The following is a 6679-nucleotide window of genomic DNA, read 5'->3' as shown; positions in this document are numbered from 1 at the left end:
GCCCAGGCTGGCCGTAAACTCCCTAGTTTCTTTCTCTCTCTGGAGGGCTTAGACATCAAGCCTGACTGGATTCTTTTTTTTTCTTTTTAAGCCAAGGTTTCACTAAGTCACCCTAGACTGGCCTTGAACTGTCGAGATTCTAACCTGGGCCTCCCAACTAGCTGGGATGATAGCTTACCCACTCACCTCTGCGGTTAGTTTGTATGTGACAGGAAGAAGGCTCCCTCCTGTACTTTTGTTTTGCTGAGATGACAGCTCAGGGCCCACCTTGATCTCACTCCCTGCAGGGTGACCAGTTCTGCCTTGTGAAAGCCTGTTTGCCCCTACGTCCAAGCGCCTGCCTGGCCTTACCACCCTGCATGGCTCCCACTTTCAAAGTGGAGCTTGGGCCCTTGAAGTCCAAGGCTGCCTGGCACTGGGGAGCTGCTGTTGTTGGCCCGACGTTAGGCTCAAGTTCTTTCTCAGTTCTCTGGCTACCCGGGGGCTGCCGCCTGAACAGCATCCTGGATGCTGTGCAGGTCCCACTGGGTTCTCAGAAGGGCATTGTCCAGCCTGAAGAAGCCATCCCGAGTGCACCGGACAGGGGTGGTCTTCAGCTCCAGGCCGATTTCATGCACCAGCCTCCTCAGCTGCTGCTCTCTGTCATGCATACACTGCACCCTCAAAAAAAGTCGGGAGGTGCAAAGTGCAGGAATCGGTTGCCAGCGATGAGCATTGGGGACTTGTTCATGGGCCGGATCACGCCTTACACAGCCCTCTCGTAGGCATCCTGGGACTTCAGGTTCAGGTTGGAGTACATCACTAGGGCTTTTTGGTGCGAGCCTTGGATCATACCCAGGATCTGGTCCAGCCACTCTGTGGTCTTCTCTATCAACTGCCCATCTTCACAGAAGTTGTCTGTAGCTTTGCCCAGGAGGCCTTGAACCGTGTAATCCTTGGTGAGGTGAGCATCATGCATGTCAGTGAGGAGACTGCGTCCATGTCCCACTGCGAGAACAAGCACACCAGAAACCTGGACATCCAAGCGATGCCCCACACCGATCTTCAGGTTTCTGAACGCTGGAACACATACAAGTCTGTGGGTGGTGAGGGAGGGCACACTGGTGGCTGTGAGAGTCAACCTCTTCTCTTCACTGCCTTCCACGGGGCCTAGTGAGAAGCGAACACGCTGTTCGGGTGCAGAAGGCTGCTGTGCACTGAGACCGTTAAGCAGTTGCAACTCTACGGTCTGACACACATGCAGCCATTTCAACCCCGAAGGTTTATAGACAGCGAAGAGCCCCTGCAATCGACCTGGGTCAGAAGAACCCATGGCTGGAACTCTGCAGTACTGCATCGTCCAGCGAGAGATTCTTCTCTGATGGTGTCTACTGGGTTCTCGATGACTCTTCTGTTTGGAAATCTATCTGGATTTGGGAAATCTTACGGTGTAATTTCACAGACCAGATTCTGTATGATTTCAGTGTTCACCCCAGCTCCTTTTTGAATAGAGAGGTTTGAGGTTTTGCTTGCATTCCAGAGAGGTCTTGGGTGTGGTATTTTAATCACTATTCCTCACTGGTGTTGGGGGACAAAGCTCCGCTGACCTTGTCACCTAGTCTTCCGTCTCTACAGTCTTTCTTCTGCTTGGGGATGTCCACTGATGACGATTTCCGGTTCTCCAAAGTTTGATTCTTTGAGATTTCATGGCTAATATTTTTGTTCGTTTTCTTTCCTGTAGAATTTCAATTTTATTAGTGAGATTGCCTGTCATGTTGGAGTTTTCCTTGGTACTGCTGACTTCTTTATTCGTCTCTGAGTTTTTCTTGGTCTTGCTGACTCTTCCATTTTGGGTTCAAGCCAAATGCCCATGGGATTGTTTTTTGGGTCGATCGTCATTTTGACCAGAAACCTTTTGAAAGTATCCCCTAAAAGGTTACCTATGTCAGTATTTTTAGCTCAGAACCTGAGGGGTTAGGATCTGGAGGTGTCCTGTACTGTCTTGTGCCTTCATGTTGCAATCTGTAGATCTGACTGTTGGGGCGTTTCTTGTGGTTTTGTTTGGGAATCTTCCTGTTGTGTGCTCCTGTGATGGTGAGCTTTGGGGGTCAAATTGACACAGTCTAGGATCACCTGGGAAGAGAGTCTCAGTAAGAGAGTATCCTCACCAGGTTTCCCGGTGAGTATGTCTGTGGTGGCCTGTCTTCGTTGCTACTTGATGTTGGAAGACAGGGCCCACTGTAGGCAGCACCATTACCTGGGCAGGGGGCCTTGGATCATGTAGGACAGTGGAAGCCCTGTGACAGCAGACAGGTAGCCTGGGGCATTCATTTCTTTCTGCTCTTGACTGTGGATGTGACTTGAGCAGCCATATGCACCCTGCCTTGACTTCCCCTGGATGAAGGACTGTGAGCCCAACAAACCTTTCCTTCCTTATGCTGCTTTTGGTCAGGGTACTTTATCTCAGCAGAAGGAATGAACCTACAAGGCCCCTCTTGAAAGCTCAAACCCATGTTGTTCTGGAAGGAGGAATAGCCTGGTGTAGTGGCTTCAGCCGAGCATACCGGATACACAGCAAGGCGTGAACTCTGCCTGCTAACATGGCGCTAGTGGCTGTTACCTGAGACTGGAAAACCAGCCCTGAAATATGCCATGAGGTTAAAAGTCAGTGGAACAGGCAGGGAAGCTCAGCACCGAGCACTTCCTGGTGGTCCAGAGGACCTGGGCTCGGTTCCCAGCACTCATTTTGGAAGGCACACAACCACCTGAAGCTCCAGACCCAGAGAACTCAGTGCTCGCTTCTGGTCTGCCCTCTCCCTCACACAAATGTGGTATTTCCACATACACATAAGCAGAAAGGAACTCAGAACTATTTAGGGTGAGTGTGAAGATAATAAAGGAAAAAGAGGCATGGAGGAGGGAGAAGGGAGAGAAAAGAGAAAAAACAAAGAAGGGAAAACAAGGAGGGACAGGAGTACCATGGAGAAAGAGCTAGAGGTTAGAAAGAGTATAAGGAAAAGAAACCAGGGAAGGGTGTCCAGGAGCAAAACAGCTCAAGGACAAACGTACAGAAAACAAGAAGTAGAAACACGAGAGTGGTCTTGTTTCTAAACCAATTAGTAAAATCCACAATACTAATGAACGGAGAAGACTGGGAGAGGAGGAAACACAGGAAGTGAAAGAGAGAAGAGGGCCGACGAGAAGGCTCAGCAGGTGCAAGAGCTTGCTGCCAAGTCTGAAGAGCTGAGTTCGATTCCTGGGACCCACATGGTGGAAGGAGAAAAACAAACTCTCGCAGGTAGACCTCAGATTTCAACATGGGACCCACGTGCACGTGCACACACATGCAAACAAAATAAAGTATGTGTAATTAAACATTTTCTTAAAAGAAAGAAAGTGGAAAAAAGTCCATCTGAAGAACATTCACCAACACTGAAGAGAAATGACAAATAAAACATTTAAAAAATACACTAAAGTTAAAAAAGTACTGCTAAGATCAAAATCAAGTGCAAATAAATGGGGAAAAAAAGAGACTTAGGCATAACAAATCCAGAAGATATTGAGGCAACTTCTGCACAGAGGAGGGAAGGGCCAGATGCAGCGCCCTAGGATTCCTATTGGTGAAATGTCTGCTGCCCCTGGAAGTTTTTCTTCCTGTCCCTGCGCCCTCTGCTGGCCACCCTTAGCGCTGTCATCGGACTGGGCAGGTCCTCTCAGCCTTCTGAGGAGAGTTCCAGATCTGTACCCCTTGGGTAGCTAATGGCTCACATCACCCAAAAGCATTGGGAGTGGGGAGCGACCTCAGCACTGGGATCTGCCGAATCAAATAGTCTTCATCGAAATCAAACTACAGTCCTTGGACAGGACACATTTCTTGGCGTGATTCCGAGCATTCTTCTGCGGGGAGAGTGTGTTTACCAAGTCTCACCTGTGTGAAAGAGTTTTCTGGACTGTGGTAGGTAATCGTGTTTGCCCAAGTTCAGTTAATAAGTTATGTATGGGGTTCTCCCATGCATCGTGTGTCCACCAATCAAATCCCTACTGGATGGGACCTCCCAAAGATGTTTCCAGGAGTCTGGGTGCAATTAGACTCCTCCACCCATTCTGAGGTTTAAGCCAAGGGTGTGTCCCAAGGACAACTTCAGTGTCACTGTGATGCAGGCTTTTCCAAAGGAGTTTGTCCACCTGCCTCTGCTTGTGTCATCCTGTAAAATCAAGTCAATGGTGAGGTGAGGAAGGCGGGCATCTGTGTGTGGCTGTCTTCATTTTAATATTTATTATTATGAGAATTTCATATATGAGTACCGTGTTTATACCATTTCTGCCCCAATCGCTCCCTATTCCTCCTGCTGCCCCATTCTTTCTCAGGTTTATCATCTCTCCTTCTATAATTATCATTTTACACACACACACACACACACACACACACACACACACACCAGACACAAGTAACATACATGCACAGACTACTGACCTCTCACTGGTGTTGTGCACGTGCACATATGTTTAGGGCCGATGACTTTGGGTTGGGTATCCCATCATGGCCTTGTCCCTGAGGCAGACAAGCCTGTTTCTGTCCACTGAACGCCTGTAGCTCTTTATCCAGATGTTGGACCTTGTGAAATTTCCACATCTGTGTTGACATGTCAACTGATGCTTACCTCAGGCAGGGGTCATTTAGACAATCATTTGTTGAAATTTTGCATGTTCAGTACCCATGTCCTGGTCTACATGTTACATCTGTGTGCAGGCATCTGGGCCTCCGGCTGGAACAGTCTGCCTCCTAGGAGTACAGATGGTGCTGTACATTTATGGCTTGGGGCTGGTACCACACGCCCACTTATTCTTTAAATAGCTGTGACACTCTGCTCACCTTGGTTCAGTGCAAGAAGCAGTTCATTTTAGAGGAGAGTCCTTATGCTTCTAGTTTTCTTGAGTGTTGTTCAAAGTTTTGGGTTTCTCCCTTAATTGCTTGTCCTGTGAGGTGAAGTTGCTCACACAATGCCTTCCTCGTTCCTCCATGACTTGTAGAGTTTCGGTCTCTATAGTGTTGGTATTGAGAATGTCTGCCTTTGCTGTATTTCCCTGACAAACTGGCTGCAGGTCACCTATGTTTTCTGAAGGAATAGGCTCTTGGTTTCATAGGTGTTCTCTCTGTGTTCTTCTGTAGTTGTGTTGGGTTCTTTTCCAAACATGGCAATGTCCTTTCTCTTCCCTTCTCCTCTGTTGTTACTATTGCTGGGAGATCACTGGTGCTTGATTTGAGATGGTTCTCTCTTCCTCCTAAGAGGTATCAGTTTGTGTAAGTTTGTAATTACTTCTCCAGTGCCATCCCTGGATTTACTGTGAAATGATGTAGTTAAAAAAATACTTCATTTTCCCTGCTTATTAAGGATTTATTTCAAGAGGTGTGTGTGGTGTGTGTGTTTGTGTACATGCACACATTTGGTCATATATGTGTCCCCTGCATGCCCACATGTATATGTGTGTGTCCGCATGTGTGTGGGTGTGCTGTGTGCATGCCTGCTTGTATTCCGTTGTAGCATGCATAGGCCTACGAAGTTCAGAAGGAAGTTGAAGTCCTCAGTTAGAGGAATTACTTTAGGGAATCTGAGGAAGTGACTTTGTGAAGTAGTTAGCAATGGCGAGCAGGCCAACTGGGACTGTAATTCTCCACACACCCATCCCCGTCCACCTTTCCCCAACCCCGTGTGAGTTTCCTTCCTCCTGGTCTGTATTGGGCATGGTGGATCCTTATCAGGCTCATTCAAGGGTGGTGACTGTTTCCCAGGAAGATCATAGCACTGCACCTTGACCCTATTCATTCTGTTTGCAACTGCTTTTGGGTTGTAGGGCCTGACAGACATGTAAATGCTGTCCTATTTATGAGGGATTTAAGCTACATTCTCTACACCGTGGACACACTGGTTTTTGTCCCTGTTTATTCTTTAATAGTGCTTTTATTCCACATCTGTCTGGAACCCCTTATCATACAAATAATCGTACATGTGTTTAATAGAAGCTCAATCCTCTATGCATGAGTCATAATTTTACGCTTTTCCAAAACTCTTATTTTAGCATTATGTACCTTACCCTCCGGCCTAAGAAACAGACCTTTAGGAATATTGAATAATTAAACTCCAAGATGAGATGGTTAGTCAAGGATATCCACTTGGAATCCATTCTTTAAAACCTTTGCAATGCTAGCTGTTATTAAGGTGTGAAGGAAAAATATCTCTGGATCGGAGTATACATTTTCAGACTATCACTTGGAACTCTATGGCCATGAGTTTGATCTTGATGTTCTGGTGTCTGTTTACAAAAACCAAAATAACTAAGAGGAAATGAACATCCCTGTTGGGAGAGAAGCCTTGTGCAATGAACTATGAAAGGCCTGGCCTTCTGTTCAGGGGTGATCATCCCTCCTCCAGCCCAGAAATCACTGGTCCACAGGGAGATCATATCAGAGGCCTTGAGTAATATTCAGGGTTCCTGAGAGAGGAAGGGTCATGGATGGTTCCAGATATTGCAAGCTCCCTTGAGATAGAAAGTGAGCTTGCACTTTTCTTCATTGTGTGGGATGACAGCATAGACTATGCATGTCCACACAGCCGGTGAGGTTTGCACACCCACATATCGACGTGTATCTTACCACGCTGACTTGATAGTCAGTGTGAAAGACACACAGTGAGGCTTACTC

General features: G+C 47.2%; 1 pseudogene; it reads right to left on the bottom strand.

The window, feature by feature from the left end:
- On the bottom strand, positions 373-1312 carry Trub2-ps6 (TruB pseudouridine synthase family member 2, pseudogene 6; annotated as a pseudogene).

The sequence above is a fragment of the Rattus norvegicus genome, chromosome 11 (genome assembly GCF_021556685.1).
Source record: "Rattus norvegicus strain SHRSP/BbbUtx chromosome 11, alternate assembly SHRSP_T2T, whole genome shotgun sequence".
NCBI lineage: Eukaryota > Metazoa > Chordata > Mammalia > Rodentia > Muridae > Rattus > Rattus norvegicus.
This window is presented reverse-complemented; position numbering and strand designations above follow the sequence as displayed.